The sequence below is a fragment of the Camelus bactrianus genome, chromosome 8 (genome assembly GCF_048773025.1).
Source record: "Camelus bactrianus isolate YW-2024 breed Bactrian camel chromosome 8, ASM4877302v1, whole genome shotgun sequence".
Lineage (NCBI taxonomy): Eukaryota > Metazoa > Chordata > Mammalia > Artiodactyla > Camelidae > Camelus > Camelus bactrianus.
Genome location: NC_133546.1, coordinates 14,112,427 through 14,131,626, shown reverse-complemented (window position 1 = coordinate 14,131,626; position 19,200 = coordinate 14,112,427). Strand labels below are relative to the sequence as shown.

General features: G+C 39.8%; 1 protein-coding gene across 2 annotated transcripts in view; it reads left to right on the top strand.

Moving 5' to 3' along the window:
- Window positions 1-19,200, top strand: part of PLEKHG1 (pleckstrin homology and RhoGEF domain containing G1) — a 213,731-nt gene that overhangs the window by 63,597 nt on the left and 130,934 nt on the right. The window contains exon 3 of one of the 2 annotated variants that reach the window (XM_074368161.1): window positions 1,147-1,246. The exons of the other annotated variant lie outside the window; for it this stretch is intronic. The gene's annotated coding sequence lies outside the window, so the exon portion shown is untranslated. The remainder of the gene's footprint in view (window positions 1-1,146; window positions 1,247-19,200) is intronic. 2 annotated transcript variants of the gene reach the window in all.

Sequence of the window (19,200 nt, the reverse complement as noted above, 5' to 3'; positions counted from 1 at the left end):
CATTGAGCGTGAGGGGATTCTCAGGACAGTATGTTCTCAATTTTGTGCATTTATGGTAATAGGTTTCTTTCAAAAACAAGGTGGGGGGGGCTTCGTGGTCAAGCAAGTTCGGGATTTAAGCAAGGTTAGTGATTCTTTCTTCTGCGAAGTCTTTACTATGCTTCCCTGAACGGTGCGTCTTCAACAAGGAGATGTTACAGGCAGGGTTTCCCAAACATTGCAAAAGAATCCCTCTCTTTCTCCACAGCCCCCACCCCGCCGCCTTCTAGTTTTTTGACTTATTACCGTGTTGTTCTGTGGAAGGTAGTTTAGCAGATGCAGGTTTAAGGTCAAGTGTGAAAAGAGGAAGAGCACAAACACAGAAATGGGTTATAGGGAGAACTATAGATGAATTGAAGGTGTAGTTGTGACCTGTCCCTGTAGGAGGAGCCGGAGAGGACATCCGGAGCACAGAGTTCCATACAGTGGCTCCAAGAGCTCCATCTGGGTAACCAGTAATGGAGCCAGCCCTGGAGCTTGCCAGTTAGGGAGTCCCTCACCCTTTGCTCTCCCCTCAGACTGACCTGTATGTTCCATGCATACAACTCACAGGGCATCTCGAAGCATTCAGCTAAGCCACTGGCTCAGGGATCAGCAAAGGATGGCATTTGGTCTTCTGAAGTTCAAATGTGAAGAAAAGGTTCCTGAGATCTTTTGCTATTAAACTACCTCCAACCTAATAACATTTGATAGATTCTGATGGACTCCTTATGCAATACATTATTGGAAGAGAAGTAGCATGAAATGGTTTAGCATAGGATGTTATTGACACATCATTAAAAGTGATGTTTTAGGATGATCATTTGATAAATGCATGCCTACTTTGTGTGAAGCACTAAGCGTCACGACTTGTCGGGCTTGCAAAGGGACCATCTAATAGGCATGGAAAGGCCATCACGTGAAATCTCAAAGGAACCAGATGCGTTCAGTTGTGCCAGATCTGCTTTCAGCAGCTGTAGATAATGAATCCAGTGCCTGGAACAGACAGTTAGTTGTAATATTTGAGAAACCTGTAGAAACGCTGGACCAGATTCACTGAGCTTAGGAAGTCAGTAGAACAGAATCACCCACCGTGGCTGTAGGTAATCAAGGTCTGTATTCACGCAGACTGACGAAAGCCGACACCACCTCTGCCTCTGTCTTGGCCCCGCGCTTCCTGTCTTGTTCAGGATCCCCAGCCATCGCTCTTTCAGCTGCATTTTCCAAGGTACGCATACTTCCCAGAAATCTGTGGGGTTTGCCTTGCACCATCATTCCTTTTCTATGCCATAAGGAAAGCCTGTTCTGGAAGAAGAGTACATTTGTGATAAAGACTGTTTAGAGTTAAGTCGGGTATTAAAGCAATCATTGTGTTTTTAAATTGAAAGACGCAGGAGTCACGATTGATCTTAAGTCCTGTATTAAGTAGAGTATTTTCTTTTAATATCCTTTGTCTTCAGAAATGTGGGATCTGGTTTCTTAAAATGTTGTAACTTCATATATATTCCTTTGATTTCTAAAGCACAGTCCTTCAAAGAAAAACAGAGTTTAGCAATTTCACAAGTCCTCATAAATGGAATATTGTAACTATCAGGCTCTTAGGCAAATGATTGCCAAATCATTGCTCACTGGTTTCTCTTTTCTTTCTAAGCCCTCTGTCTCATTTCTCTCTTTTCTGTGTTTTCAGTTGGGGATCTCCCAGTCACCTCTAAGGTTACATATTCCTAAAATTACATTTTAACTCCTATTTGAGGAAAGTGAAGATTTTTTAAAAACAATTCTATTGTGGTATAAATTCTGTATAGTAAACCACATATTTCAAATGTACAATTTGATGAATTTTGATAGATGTATACACCGATGAAACCACTGCCACAATCAAGATACTTAACATTTCCACATTCCCCAAGAGATGTGCATGTCGAACTCCCAATTTATCCCTTCCCACTCCCTTTACCCACTGGTAACCATAAGTCTATTCTCTGTGTCTGTGAGTCTGTTTCTGTTTTGTAAATAAGTTGTTTTTTTTTTTTGACTCCACATATAAGCAACATCCATATGGTATTTTTCTTTCTCTTCCTGGCTTACTTCACTTAGAATGATGATCTCCAGGTCCATCCATTTTGCTGAAAATGGCATTATTTTATAAATGAAGATGTTTTTGTGCAGACTTATCAAGTGCACATTTGACATCTCTCTCCCTTCCTCCTCCACACACCCACCCCAGATATCTAATTTGTCACCAAATCTCAATTAAATTTACCTCGCCATCTGTCTCATCCCTCCTTTTCCATTTCCATGGCCTTCATAAAGGGGAAAAAAATGAACACTACACATTTTATACTTTTCTTATTTCATTCTTTTAGTCTCATGCAGTTATTATCACAAACTGGACTTCACAGGTTAGGAGACTGAAGCTCTCAGAAATTTAAGTTATTGACCAAAGTCACACAACCAGTAGTTTTGGAAACAGGTCAAGTTACAAATACCGAAGTACAACTCCAAGTCCAAGTCCATGGTCGTCTTTGCTGCCCTGGAGTGTGGAGTGCCTCCTGCAGCCCAGCCATGTCGCGTGCCTCCGTGTTACCATGTTGAGTCAGAAGAAACGGATTCTCTTTCTCTCTGGTTTTTCCGAATGCATGAACCTCCAGTTCATTCTGTCCACCAGCCTGGTCCACCCATGGTGTTGGGTTAATCATGTCAGGTGTCTAGTCTAACATTCGCAAAAATATATTGTTGCTTGCCCCATAAGCTCCAACCTGTTTTTCCTTTTCATCTTTAAGTCACCTGTTCTTTTGGAGTCGCTGTGAGGGAAGCACTGTGGGCTGTGAGGTTGCCTGGAGCTGGGCATGCATCACTGCTCACCTCCTTCCCAGGAGGCTGCGGGCAATTTTTTTTTTTTTTTTTTTTTTTTTTTTTTGCCATCCTCATCTGTAGAATCCTGATGGTAAATTGACTTCAGATGAGCTGTGGGTGCAGCGAGTGTGTACCATGCCAGCTGTAGCGAGAGCCAGGCAGGCTCTCAAATGGAGCTGGAGGGCAGTTGCAGTAATACTGTTATCTGGACCTTATCCATCCTCTTAAACTCAGTTCAAATTCCTCCTCCTTTATAAGCGCCTCCGGCCTGATTTTATCTGCCTCCTCCTGTGTCAGTTAGCCTCAATTTTAATTATGTAGTGCCTCTTGACACTGCTTTGTGGTCTTAAAAATCCTTCTTGAAATGCCTTCTTGAGTGTGGTTAATTCCTGCTCTGATGGACTAAAGTAATCCAAAGGCAGGACTAGATCTTAATGCATGTGACATATAGTCTGGTATCTGATATATAACTATTCACAAATTTTTTTGACTCAAAATTAAGAAGGTTCACACACATTCAGATGAAACCAATCAGCTGTGTTGATTTTAAGTATAGAGAGTTTCCAGGTAAATGCCTCCATCCACGTGATTAACCCAAATTTCTTTGTTCATAGTTCTGAATGTGAAGAACACTGCAGAGTAAATTTGTAAACTCCAAGAAATTTCACTGTCTAATGTTTCTGATAAAATTGTCTTTTAAACAATCTTAAAACATGACTGTATATATGGTCATGTTTTATTTTCTTGGAGTACCTCTAAATTAGGAAATACTTTAATTTTCTCCATAACTTATTATTTTCTGGGCAGATAGAAACATTTTTCTTGGGCAGATTTTCCTTTTTCTTCTTTGCCTCTTCAGTCCAGGTGACTTTTTCTCCCCTCTCCTCCTGGCCAGGTTTTCCCTTGGGAGAGTGTGGTGGGGAGGATGAAGAAGTAAGCCTGTGAAAGAGTGCCAGGAGATCTCTTTTAAAGATAAAAATGCGGTGCCACTTTTAGACAGAAGGAATAGTTTTGTTAATTATGAGCCTTTCAGCTTTATTTAATCACCCCATATTCTGAGCCAGTTTTTAAAACTCTGTATTTATCATTTTAACTGAAGGTCTGAGGAGTCCCTCTTTTGACAATATAAGTGTGGGCGAAAGAACAATTATTTGAAACACATAGGCAAGTTTCACCTGCCAAGGTGTGTGCTCCATCCTCACATCACATTTAAATGCATTTGCACAAAGTCTGTTTCTAAGCAAAATATATAGTACTAATTTTGGCAGTATTTTGCCTATATAGAAAAGTTATTTGTTGAAATATTTACTTAAGTAAAAAAAGTCCCCTTGGTCCGCAGGCTTAAAGCTGTGAAATGGAATTGTATGAGATCCTTTGGAATCTCCCCAGGGGAATGGCGTTCTTCCTTCTTGGGGTCCAGGAGGTGGGGTGAAGGGTTGGAAACCGCACCCCCTAGCTGTGGAATGCCCAGCTCCAGGAGTGAATTCTTTTCTCTGTGCCCTCATCTCCCTTGTCTGTCTGGGAGGCAAAGCTAGATAAGGTCTCAGAGGGTGGAGAGGTGCGGGCTGGCCCAGCACACACCAACACTGGGATCTAGCAAGATCTCTCTCTTAGCACGAGGAATTTTCCAAAGAACATTTTCAAAAACTCAAAAATTCTAGAGAGTATTTGAACATTCAAGACTAGGATTCTGTAGGGGAAGATGAGGAACTAGTAAGGATTCAATCAGTAAAACCATATGTAAACACAGTGTACATTACATGCAGTCAATCTTCAATTTCAGCAGGGTTGTTTTCCAAACGTTCATTTGAAAAATATTTCAGAGTGTACTTTTTCCTCATTAGACATAAAGCTGTGCGCGGGACGCCTTCAGGCAAACAGAGCCTGATTAACCCCTGCTGCACCTGAAAAGCACTTCAGGCCATCTGGACGGCCAGTTGCAGTTCCTAATATTCTTCCCCACTGTTCACATAAACAATTGAAATTCCAGTATCTGTGGACCAACCTCATCTCCTGGCGAACATCTCCCAACTAGAGAATGTGGCATAAACATTTTTATGAGGCCACGTCTCTTGAAATTGGAGTTTAGAGATTCACGTATTAGTTGTAAAACTATAGTAACATGGAAATGAGTAATGGTGTCTAAGAATGAGTCAGCAGACCTTCCTCAACATATCAAAGCAATAACAGAAGCGTATTACAATTCTACAGCGCCTTAAAGTTTGATGTATTTATAATTTCTGCCTGTTTTCGTTTTGAAACTCTGAGACCCAGGCATTCTTATTTACTTAGTGCAAGAGCTTAGGTGGAATGCTTTGAAATGATCAGTGCGATGGGACCTGGTATCCTGAGGGGAGTTGGGGGAGGCTGTGAGAATGATGGGCTCTTTGGGCCTCTTAGGGGAGGCAGGTGGAGTGAATAATTCAAAAGAGTGGACTGTAGAAAGGAGGAACGTATCATGATAGTCCTCCTCTCTCGTAATCCCAAAGTGGGAACTGGCTGGTTATGGTAACACTAGGTTGAAAGAGAGAAGAAGGGAGAGGGTAAGGAAATCTTTGCCTTTCAAGTCATCATCTTCCCAGTCAGGGTTACCCCCTGGTATCTTAGACATATTCTTCCATAAAAGCACTGATAACCTAGGGTTAGATCCCACATTTGAGAATCATTATGGGTTAAAAAGCTTTTACAGGCAGACCTGGGAACCATATATACCATTAGAACCTGGAACAAATTTTCCTGTTGGAATAAACAGCCATTTACCAGCAGTCTTTTGGAACGTGCTCCATTTTAAAACTGGTTCTGCCTGTGTGTATAGAGTCGAGTGAACCTGAGAAGAGAACAGTAAAACGCCGGATTCTCATGGTGGACATAGGGCTTTGTTTCCTTTGGAATTCAGTGGACTGTTGTACTTTTTTGTATACCTAGGGGTCAGTCTCAACTGTGTGTTTCTTAGACACAAAATACAATTTCTAAGTTTGCCAGGTTTATGATTTTTCTGAACACGAGTTTTCCTATCTGAGGAACTTTAAACACTTACGAAAATAATTATGACGCTCATGGGGTCACTTTAGAATACAAAAAACAGATGGTAAGAGGTTCGTTGACATGACCAGCTGACCTGCTGTGAGATACTGAACACTTTAATTTATTTTTCTTCCTCCATGATCGTACTTCTGAACATCTTGAAAGACATCCAAGGAAACTTTTTCTTCTGATTATTTCCAACTACTTCTTGGAAGTTCATTCAGACTTACAATTAAACAAATCATCCATGCTTTTGGAGCACCAATTTAAACATCAAATGTTTACAGTTTTATATGGAAAGAGGATTAATTATCTCTCCCTGCCACCAGGCTTTAGCCTTAAAGGCAAGCTATTTAGTTTTCTTGTACACTGAGCAGTTGCTCCGTAAATGGGTTAAATAATATGGTATCTTGGTTCAGAAAAATGTGGTTCCCAAATGAAGCATTTAGAGAAAATGATGAGCATTTTCTAATTTTGGATTTATTTATAACAAATTGAGGACTTACATTCTGAATGATTTTTATTTTAACAGATCAGTGACATGTTCAGGAAGAAAATACTGGAGATATGTAGGCATCTCTGAAAGTTCTTCACATTTCTTCACATTTATTACATCTTTTATCTCCCACTCTTGCATCCCCAAGCTTTCTACTTTCACTGCTTTACTAGTTTTTCACTTTATTAGATAGAACATTTTCAACTGCGAGAAAGACTGTTACTCAAATTTGCTAACAGAAAAAGAAATTACTGAACTACTCTTGAGGAAATGTGCCCTTTAAGCATTATTGACTCAGTGACTCAGGAAAACATCACTGAAGATTTCGTTTCTCCCCACCTTTCTGCTCCATATCTTTCTTGGCTTCTTCCTCAGGTAGGTTCCCCTAAATGGTCACAAGATGGCTGCTAACCACAAATGGATTAACAGGTTCCCTTGTCCAAATGCACCAGGAGAAAGAAGGGAACCTCTCCCCAGCCATGGAATATAAGTCCCTTCTTCCAAACTGATGAGACCACTTACATCATGGAGAGCAGTAACAAGACTAAGAATGCCATGCACCAATTGGCTTATTAATCAGGATCCATTGGTAGAGTTGGGGATGGGATCAGTTGCACCTATACCACATGACTGTGAGTAGAAAGGACAAGGAGGTGGATACCTCAATAAAACAATTGTTGGGAAGGAAAAAGTGGAGCATAGATACTGGGATACCAACAATGCCCATGATAGTGGGACCATTGTACTTAATTCTCACAGCCTTGTTTCTAAATAAAACGTAGTTCTGAGTATAATCTTTCCATCCCTGGCTCTTATCCCTACATACTAATGCAGACTGTCCGTACTTCTACAAATTTCCTCAAGTTATTTCTTGGCACCTTGGAGGGAGGGGGAGAATGTCTCATATTATGAAAAGTTGTGGTATTGTCTTCATCTTCTGACCTAAGTTGCTGAGGTCTCCTTGACTGGAAGTTGCCTGCAAACCAGCCAACACTGTCATCCACAATCACTGAAGCACAGGGGCCAGCCTGGCCCAGTTGGTGCTTTGTTCTTTGGAGCATGTGCCAGAGTCATACTATATTCTGTGCAGAATTGGGGCAGATTATTCTAATATCTTTTGGAATTTAAAGTGGAAATTACTCTGTTAGAAAATACTTTATGGCATTCTTCTATCTTTAGAACTTAAACATAAACTATTGAGATGAGGCCTGAGGACAGTAGATCAACAACTGAGGATGGCTTCCAGGCTTCTGACTTGGACAGCTGGGTGGAACTAGGCTATAACCAGAAGACTAGGCTTTTTGTGGTATTTAGCACCCAAGTTACATAGATCAATGTAGGCAATTTTAGAACCTATTTATCATTTATAACGTTGTGTCTATGGGGAAGTGAGTCTTCCTTCCACCTTGGCAGCACTCTGGATGAAAGAGACAAGTTATATAAATCAAAACAGGCATATAATGTGGAAAAATTGTATTAAAAGTGCCAGATGTTTCACTTTCTACAGTCCAGTGGAGCTGTGGTTGTCAGAAGTAAGCCAATATATTCAGATTGGAATATTCCCAAGAGAAAAAAGTTTAGGAACAAGGGTAAACTAGGCCTTCTTCTCAACAAGCTACAATCATCACAAGATAACACTGGCTTTCCTCTTAAAGGGCTTCTGTGTCTGGCTATGTCCCGCTGAATCTCTTGTTACTCCTCCATCCCATACACCCTCTGCTACGTCTGTCCATTCACTGCTTACTTGTGTCTGTTTGTCATCTTGCCCCATTCCTGAAATGCCCTTCTTCTCTGCTTGGGGCAGAACTGTACCCTCCAGATCACCAATAAACCTAGTATTTTTACCCCTCTCTGTGCTCACCTCAGCCATAACTAGATGCTAATTTTAGACATTAGAAAAATCTAGTCCTAAATATCTCATGTTGCATATGAGAAAATTGAGGCACAGAGAGAGTCGGTGTCACCACCAAATTTGCTCAGCAGATTTGTGTCCAAGACTGAACTAGAATTAAGATATCTTGTCTTCTAGCCCAGTGTATTTACCATCATAGAAACTGCATTTATCAAATCCTTTAGTTTTTCCACAAAGAGGGTATGTAGTGGATACACACATACACACAATTTTTTTTAAACTGATGAGCAATAAGAAAGATGGGATTTTAAGTTGATTTGCTGTATTAGTCTGTTTGGAGCTGGGAATGCCAACCATTTAAATCTTGCATGAAAATCAAGCCTGTTTAAACATATATTAGGACTGGGTTTGTATCACTTTTGGTTACCTAACTACTAAGACTTCAGGATACTAGCATCCCCAAATATGTGATCACCAGACATCTAAAATCTTGTATTGCTGTAAACATGACTTTTTAAAAGAATTTCCACATGTGACTTTATGAGTGTCTAGTCCTTGACTAAAGATCAGCACTTAGAAAGCTGTTTGTTTCTATTATCTGTTCAACCAAGTATTTGTGTTTTCAGCAAACTTATAAGAGACAGCATTATGTTATCTTAATGTGACACTGAAATGGGGTTTGGGCAGAACAGACTTCTGTTTGTAACACACAGTCTAACATTATAAAGTATCTCAGGAAAGGGTAGTTTGAAGCACAGATTTCAGTGACAACCTCCCATAGTATCATTAATTTTCCTTGTTCATAGCAGTCTAGTTTTTCCTGTTTGCAACAGATGTGTCTAAACAATGTGTTTTGTTAACTCAAGCAGAAATATTTTCCTCTGCTAAATCACCTGATATCACCTGGTTTTCCTTATGCATAAGGAGTGTATGCTGCTTGGGAACATTTAGAGAAGCTGACTTCAAATGCATGGAGAGACAGGAAGCAGTGAAAAGCACAACTGACCCTCCTTTAAAACTAAAGGTGATATTAAATCCACCAAGAATAACAAGTAAAAACACTATTTATTGCTGTCGAGTGCTACCTGCCCCTTGAAAAGGTTTTGTGGTCAATCAGCAGGGATAAAAGTTTTCAAGACCTCTTGTTTATTTGTGAGATGTGTGTCTAAAGAGCCATAAAGAGAGGAAGTATTTGAAGGCTGACTTGTGTACAAGAGTGGCTAAAATACTGACATACAAATTGGTCTTTCCAATTAGATTCTACAAGCGTACTTGTTCTTTTTTCAGCTGGTTGCTGTTGGGTATGGGTATCAGCAGGGAGGCTCCCTGCCCACATACTGAGATGTCCTGGTGCTTCCATACCTGCTGAATGTGAGCCTCACTGCATTCTGTACCTGCCAAGAGAGGACATAAAGCATTGGCTGCCCTTCCTGTAACTTTCCTAAAAACAAAACAAAGCAATTATCATGGGAGCATTAAACACCAGAACACCTTCTAGACAAAGTGCAAAATGATTTGGTTCTTTATGAGTCCCTCAAATATTTTTCAACTCCCTATAGTCTAGTTCCAAAAAGGAATTATGGTTTTTCTCTGAGAGCCAACAGTTCCCTTTGTAAATTTCTGGATTTTTTTTTTTTTTTGGTGTTATTTTGAGTTCTTCTACAATAAAATTTAATGGTCCATTTGAGAAATTGAACCCGTATTGAGCATAGTTTCTATTATTGGGTCGTTGGAGGAGATTCTTGAGTGCTAAACTCTTCTTTGATCTGTTGGGACTCACGGGTTTCCATGGAGTCTGGCTGGCTCATGACCAAGTAAGAATTCAGCATTCCTGTCAGCTGGGGTGCTGTGTTCCTAATCAGGTCTGACCTGAAATACTTGGACAAAGGACTTTAAAATCAGAATGCTTTATCCGTAATCCTGAAAGTAAGTTGATTGTTTGGAGGGGAAGAATGTGGTAAAGGTTTAAAATCCTGTATTTCTTTCACCTATGTGCATTTTGATTTGTTTCTGGAAAAATATTTTAGTCTTTTGAGGACCAGTCCTCCTATTTTGTACAAAGTGATACCAAACAGAATGTCTTATTTGACCTTAAATGAAGATCAAATGAGAGTCAATTTATTGTGACCAATCTATTTCATACATCTGGCAGTGATCTTTTTATTTCATGGCAGCGATGACTCAAAGCAATTGTTAATCCTAATTTATTTTTAAACATTTTAACTTCATCCTTCTTTGCAGAGCTTCTTTGTGTCTCCCCCACGTAGTTTTGTAGGATGGCTAAAATAAGATCACTGTAAATACCGACGTTCATTTTTTAAAGTCAAACATTTGCACAGCTACACTGTGGATTCAGGAAAGACAAAGGGAGACTTCTGACTGAGAGCTGGCCCTCAAATAGAGGGGGATGGGAGCCTGCAAGGCGCGTAACTGTAGTGAGCTGGGATGTGTTGTTATTGTACAAAATGAGTAGGTGCAAAGAGAAAAAAATATGACTTTGGCCTGGGTGGGCGGCGGTTGAAGAGGCATCTGAGACGGCATTTGTGCTCCTACAGAGGACATTCTCCAACCTACTTTGATGCCTGACTCCCTTGCAATTACTTCTGCTTGAGTCCACAAGGCCTTATTAGTTAAGAGGAGAATTAACTCTTTAGCTACGATGTCCTTTGGGGGAAATCTTTAGCTAAATCACTTTGAACACTTTACTTGATGTCAAAGTTACTTGAACTATACTTTTAGATCTTTTCAGTGAAGCAGTTGAAAAGAATGATTCTTAACAGTCAGCCGGGTTCTTACCAAAGGTGTTCCTCATGTTGACATGGCGCTAACCCGGATTTTGACCTTAAAATGTATTTCTAATTTCCTTTTGAAACCATTCCTGAGATTACTAAGGGATTTTTGTATTTAAGGAAAGACATAGCTTTATTAATTTTTATCCTTGCTCCCTCAATGAAATACATGTTTATTTTTCTTCATAAACCCCATGGATTTTTGATAGAAACATCAAGAAAAAAAATCATCAAGAAAGAAATTTTATATAATGTTTTCACATGTGCTTATGTTTTCAAAGTAAATAAACAATGAGGAATCAATTTTCAAAGATCAGTAATGTTGGTGGTGTTTTTCTAATAAAAAAATTGAATTAAGTGGGCTCACTTTTCATAGCCTCTTGCTAACTTATTTCATTGACTTTATAAGGAATACGATCCACTTAATCATATTTTTAAAGATGTGTATAAGATAAATGTTGGGTTTCTAATGAAGAATAAACCCAGGAGCAAAGCACAGAGCAGGAAGAATAGTACAGAAAGGCAACATTGAGGAGCTGAGCGGGACACCACTGAGAGCTACACAGACCTGCTTCTTACTCTCCCAGACCCCCCAGGACCGGGGCCCCCTCGGAGTTATACAACATGTCAGTCCTGGAGGTAAGGGTTATAAAAAATGTTTTCACATTTTTGGGTTCATTCAGCAAACTTTGGGGTTCCCTAATTATCCTAGGATTGATGGGGAAACCCTGGATCACACAGTGTTCATAGTTAAGGAGCCTATGTATTGTTGACCCCAAATAGTAGCCCATTTGGCCGAGGCAAATGGCACAGTGTCACAGCCCCTATGTTGCTGCTTTCACCCCCGTCTTAAAGCATGCTCCTTTAAAGAGGAGAAGGCAGAGCCATTATGGGTAAGAAGGAAGCAAAGCCCCAGTCTGTTGAGAAGTTGGTCGAGTCAGGAGTCTTCCCCCATCTCATCTACTCAGTCTTTCATGTAGTTGGCACTTAAGGACAGGCGCCATACACCAGGCACCGGAGCGGGTGCTGAGGATACAGTGGTGAACACGGAAGTGACACCTGCAGGAAGCTAGTGGATCTGCTGGAGCTGAAAGATAATTGTGAAGGCCATCGTAAGAGTATAATTGCACATTGTGGTGAGTGCTATGTATGGAGAGAACAGGGGACTCTTAAGGGAGTGGATTTTCATTGGCAGGAAGGCCTAGTTGGACGAGAATGAATGAAAGAATGAGTGAGAGGCTAGAGGCTGGTGAGCAATGGGCAAGCGGCAGTGAGATGGGGCTGGAGAGGCAGGCGAGGTTTGTATCATGCATGGGGTTGCAGGCCATGTTGAGGAGGCTGGCTTTTGTTTTAAGCAGGGGAGTGATGTAATCCAGTTTAGTTTTTTGAGGGTTTGCTCTTTTGGAAAAGAATGAATGGCAGATAAGAGTGGAAAGGGGAGAAGCAATTAGGTGGCTTTTCAACAGGCTAGTCAAGAACTGATAGTCCCTTGAACCAATAGGATCCCTGATATTAAAGAAATTACCCTCCAGTGCACACAAACGATGTGCAGATGTTGTCCTAGAACCACTATTTAAGTAATGGGGTAAAAAAGCATGCATGAGAGCATAAGTCTTTAACCCTTAACTAACTCACCATTTATAAGTGGTGCAAGGACTCCCTCTACCTGGGGTCTCTCTGTACCGTGGAGAAAACGAGAGCCTGATTCCAGCGCTGCCCACAGGAATAAAGCCATGTTACCAGGTGCTTTGCAGTACTATACAGATTCTAGAAATGGCTGCTGCCGCCTCTGCTCTCCCCTTTGTTCCTTGAAGTTCCCAGGGGAAGCCAGAGGGCATTTATAGTGTTTGTTCATGGACATGAGTGAACATTAAAATTAAGGATGATTTTACAATTGTCTTAGAAGTTGAACCCTTTGAAAAGATCTAATTAGATCATCTAAAAGATCATTGTAACTATACGCCTGTATTAAATTGAGGCAATATTTCACAAATAGTAGTAGCATTTAGGTGAAATAAGAGAATACAGAAAATTTTAAATCATTATTGCTTTGACACTTGTGTAATATAATCAGTATAAACTTTTTAATGTATAAATAAAAGTAGTAAATTATTATTTATATATAATGTACATACATTAAATTGACAATAACGTGTAAGACATATTTGAGGAATGGTTTCAGTTATTTTAAGTATTACTAAAGCATTGATGTATAATTTCTTCAGCTATTTGTTAATGTGCTATGATTTTTTCCTTTGAATGTTATGATAGAAAATCATATCAAAGACTTTAGAATTAGAAGGAATTTTAAAAGATGAATAGGTATAAAACTCCTTTTTCTTTTTATAGAAGTAAATGACATAAAAACATTCTCTTGTAATGGACTCAAAAAAAAAAAAAAAAATCCCACTCTACCCCTCTCCAAAAGAGAAATACAGGAACAGCCCAGAGTGAGTCAATTTTTAGTTGGTAATTCAAAGAATAAAAAAGAGGAAAAGGTGATTATTTATTGTTTTCTTTGTAGATGTTGAATTTCCCGTCCACACAGGTAACTTTGGCATGGAAGAGGGGCGAGAACGCCTCACGTTTCCAGTTCGGGTGGGAAGAAAGCATGTTGAGAGAGAAAAAGGAGGATAACTGGTCCCTTCTGCTGGCCTCCCTTCTCCTTTAGTATTTCTGCAGGTAGACTCACAGCATGCGTGTCTGCTTCTAACTAGCAGGGAATAAATAATTCAGCATTTTCTGCTACATATCAACTCTGCTTATTTTCCCCCTCAAATTACATACTCTGGCAAGATTTCTTACTTGTTAAAGCATTTAATTATTGTGTTTGGCAGTCATGGTTGGTTGCATTATACAAACAAATGCCTACTTCAAACATCGAAACTGATTTTTTTTCAAAGCCTGCCAGAAAGCGAGACTATTTGATGTGCAGTTCGAATGCTCTATTTCTGATTATATAATTTAGGTCTGGGAATAGGATTTTGGCATTTGTCTGCAGCCCTTATGCCATAGAAAATTAACCTTTAGCATCCTCTTTAAAAAGGGCAAATCATCATGGATACGAGTTCCAAAAGCATTATTAAGGTAAGCGCCATTCCATTAAAGGATCCTTTTATCTTCAAGCATATGCAGATTTGTGCGGTACTGCATTATTTTTAAACATTCTGTGTCATCTGTGACCTCTGCTCCCCATTCTAGTCAGTGTTTAGATGAAGAGCTTGATAAACAAAGCTAATTTTCTTCTGCCTGTCTGTAGCCACTGCTTGCGATTGGATGCTGAAATATATTCAAGAACACTTCTCAGGGCACCAGACTCATTCAAAGCATGTATACATCTGTAGTCAAGTAAAACTCAGGTAAACCAAAGCCCTTAATAAATTTTTTTTCCCTAAATTCAGTTTCTAGAAGAAACCCTCTCTCCCCACTACAAAGTAGTTAGACATGAAGAATTCATTTAAGGAAAACAGGTAAACTTCCTGAAGTGCGTTGGGCTATGGGTCTCCATTAAACCCACTCCACCATCTTTTCTTCCGAGTCTTATGTGGTGCCCCTTAGACAGTTGACCCTGAGGCAGAGCAAGCATCTGAATCATCAGAGGAAGATGAAATCATAGTTTGGATACAGTACTTACTGAGGTGGGAGCTTGTATGACCCAGTTTACAAAAAAAAAATAAATAAATTAACAAGGGTCGAAAGAGGTTCTTACTGTTAACCCTAAAGTGACCAGAAAGTTCATTTGAGCAGAACTTCTCATCTCTTGAAGAACTGAGATCACTGCAATTTTAGTTAATAACAAAGGCGGAACTAAAGACCTCAGAGGCCAAGGCCACTTCCCCGACTTTCCCAGGATCTGCTTGCTCCTGGAAAGTTCTAGAAGTTCATCTGAGAATGATATCCACCAAAATGAGCGGTGGAGAGATGGCTGGGTTCAAGCTCTCGTTACAGATTATCATACAACTATGTTTATGGAACCTGGGTTTCACTTTTATTTCAAATTGCATGATGCTAGATCATACCTCACTCCTTTCCTAGAAAATGTACACACAAGTTGGCAACTGTTCCGTATTTGGAAATGTGGTGGGGATCCCAAAACTTTTGTATGAATTGATGACGTGGCCTCACTGAGAAATACTTAATAATCACGGGCAACCTTTGGGGAGCTTACCACGTGCTGGCAGGCAGTGCAGGGTAAGTGCTTTGCAGGCGCTTTATGATTTCCCTGATGCCAACCCCCCCCCCACCGCCCCCCAGAACAGCTCCTGACAGCTCTTCCTGCTTGTTCTTGTTCCCTTTACTCCACTTTCTATTATGTGCTTTGGGAACTTTCCTAAGGTCACGCAGCTCCTAAGTGGCGGAAGCAGGACTCACACGCAGATCTGTCCAGCACCACAGTGCCTGCCTGTAACACATGCACTTTCTCCAGGGCCTGTTCTCACACAGGCTCCTGTGTTCTTGCTCCTTTTCTTCTTCTTTCTTTCATGCTTTCCAGGTTGGGGTGGGGGACTGGGAGAAAGGAAGTCTTACCCAATAACCTCATCTTTCAGTTTTTTATATTTCTAATATATTAGGGGTCTTTTATCTTCTCTCTTTATGCAGACTTCATCTGTGTTCTGTTTAACTTTAGTGACATGCTAGAGCATCTATAATGTGTTTAACTAGGTTCTCAGCCGCTTGCTAGCTGTGTGAGCCCATGCAAATTATTCAGCCCTTCAGAGCCCCAGTTTCCTCATCTGTAAAGTGGGTATAACAGTACTTATCCTGCAAGGTGGCTTTATGTAAAGCATCTAGCCTGGTGCTGGGGTACCCTCTTGCTAAGATAGTTGTATTTTAGCCTCTTTGTCTTTGATGATAAAACTTATTTCCCTTACTGGAAAATGAAGCACAGGGATTAATTTAAATCTAAGATGCTAAAATTAAGTAGCCAGAATGAACCTACATAAATATTTCTTGCAGGTATCATGAGTTAAAAAAACCCTATAAGACATAGATGAATCGAGTAAAACCTAGTTAAGTTACTAACCACAGGATATAATACAAAAGAAAAAAATCTCTAAGATTTAGACCACATGCCATAAAAAATGCATATGTCAACAAACTACCAATGAATTAAAGAATTATGGATTTTTCAGTAGCGTGGTTTCAGCTACAAAGGGGAAAATTTTGTCGAAAGAATTGAAAATTGAAAAGGGAAAGATGGGAAATGTGTTTATATAGAATTTAAAACCTCTTAAAACTAAAGCAGCATGAAAGCAACAAAATGGGAAAATACACATAGCCAAAATTAAAGACTTGGTAGCACACAGATGGATTTATATAAATGTGAGCACAATATCAGATTATAACTAAATAAGCAGTCCACGGGTACATTCAGCCATTTCACCCAAAATAAGACAAATAGAACACCAAATCTGTACATTCTATTTCAGTAAACTTTAAAATGAATTTTACACCTACCAAGCAAACTAAAGTCAAAGGCCAGATCTGGAAAGATTGTAGGGAAAACAGATATACTCATGAATTATTGCTGACGATGTTTATTGATTCAGTCTTTTTGGATAAAACCCGGCAGTGCACAGTAAGAATTATCAAAGTCTCGCTCTTTGAACCTGCAGTGCTCTTCCTGGGAGTTTATCCCGAGGATAGCATCAGATAAACACTCATTGAGTAACTGTTAGAAGCTGTGAGAAGCAGAGATGAAGAAGATAGATGCTAATCTGAAGGAGCAACTAATGCAGTTTAAAGGCACTAAAATAGTACCTGTTCAAAAATGTTTTCAAAGGATTAATTATAATGGGGGGAAAATACAGGGTAGTTTAAGTGTCTGAAAATGGGAGAGTCATCATTTCCCTGAATCACCCACCACCCCACGACCAAAACTCCTCTGCTCTTTCGCATGTATCTCTCTGAGCCCCAGGGTCTGAGCCCCTCCCTGACTCCCCTCTCTCCTCACCCCCAAGCCCATTGGATCCGTTCCCAAGCCACGTGCATCCCCACTCCAGCTGCCTTTACCCAGGCTGCCATCCTCTCTTTCCTAGTTGCTCTTTATCTCCTCACTTGCCTTCTTACTTCCTCCAACTTCATTTAGTGTCTTCTTTTCCAAACGCAGATCTGATCGTGGTACTTCTCAACTTCAACCCTTTCAAAACCCTGTTGTTGCTTCAGAATAAAGTCAAACTCTGTTAAGATATATAAGGCTTTTCATGGCCTGGTCCCTACTTACCTCTTAAGTCTTGTCTCTTGTTTCTCCCCCTCTTTACACACACACACACACACACACACACACACAGTACTTTCTGCCTCACTGCATTGCTTACAGTTCCCCTAATAGGCACTCTCTGTTCCTGCTCCTCACCCAATCCTGGAACTCCAGGCTGGCTGACTCCTATTTATTTCTCTTTGTTCTTCTGGATTCACATCAGATATCATCTCCTCCAGGGACATCTGAATGATATAGGCCCCTTATGACAGAAACAGACGCAGGCTAGGTGAGGAGGCCCGCCTGTGCTCACAACACTGACTACCCCTCATGTAGAATGGTGTCTTTATTGAGAAAGAACTTCTGAAAATTCTGAAAACTCCTATCTGAACAGTCTGTTTCCCATTTAACTTGAGGCAAAATATCATCCCGCTTAATCTTTATAGTGTTAGTTGTAATACTACCTTTTATACTATTTTATTGATAGTGGTAAGTACAACCACTTAAAATTATGTATAAGGATTGTATTTCTTCCCTCACTTCCTTGCTATCTGCAGAAACAAGAACAGATTTCTAGGACTGCCAGATTTAGGAGCTTTCAACAACCACAGCAAAAGAGGGAGGAGAGCGGGATATACCTCCAGTGGAATTAAGGGGGAGGTTTAGACCACCAGGAGGTAAAAGGGAGGTCACCCAAGAAGGAGCTGACCTGGTTAAAGGTGCATCTCTCTGAGACTGCCCAAGTCCCGTTAACTGGAAAGTCCAGTTCATCAACTCTTCATCAATTAAAAGCCTAATATCAAATGTTTTCAGCACGAGTAAGAAGGGCAACCTTATAAGGTCTTTTCAGTGTGTTCCCTTGTCTTTAATGTCAGTAGTATTTTGTGACCCTTTAAATGTGGTTATGAGTATTATCTGATACTTAAAGACCAAATGTGGCCAAAAAAAAAAAAAAAGGCGAATATATTTTCTTACTTTTTCTTGTCATATATTTTAAAACTGCTTCCAATGAATGCCTAAATTGAGGGATGCCTGGACAAGCTTTAATAATTCTATAAAGTGAGCATGGAGACATCTAACTCCTTATGCCATTAATAACTCTCCGTATGTAAAGAGGAATTATTTTTTAACAGAAATAATCCATGTTAACTTCAGATGCCATAGTAAGCAGAAGTTTTTATGTTAGGTTCAGCCTGAATTACCCATCTCGACCCAATCTAATTGATGTAAGTGGTAGGAATTAATTTTGTGCAGACAGGGATAAAGACTAAGCCAGGTCAATCAGCGCCTTGTAATTAATCCACATACTCTTTTTAAGAGAGAGAGAGAAATGTTGGCACATTCCCTGGTTTAAGGTTATGCACCAATCCAATATAGAGTTCTACAATTTTATAGGGTTCAAATTTCAGGATAGAATTACAATTAACAAAGGTTTTGCTATAGCAGATGGTTATTTCCAGCTGCCAAGTGTTGGGGCTTTGTTAGGAATCTGTTCTAACCATCTACGGGCAAATGTCTGAGTATATGAATTAAAGACAAAACATTTAGGTGCCTTTTAAATATGATTTGAAAACCTGGACTTTTTCCTACTAGGTTAATACTGATACTGAGTACCAATTAATTATAAACTGGAAATCAGTCTAGACATATCACCTTTCATTTCTGAGAAAATAGATAATAAACCCCAGAAAAAAGGACAAAAATATTAATAATTTTCTAAGGCAACATGTTAAACACATTCTTATGAAACTGCATGTGTAAGTGAAGGTGCCACACTAATGGATGGCAGCCCTGTCCTACTTTGACATAGAGGAGAAAAAAATACATGTGGAAATCATTTTTGCTGCACATTGAGGGTTTGGCATGAGAAGGCTCCATTGCCTTTTCTTTTTTTTTTTTTTAATCATATTAAGATTTTTCTTCCAACTGATAATTTTTTTAAACATTTTTTATTGATTTATAATAA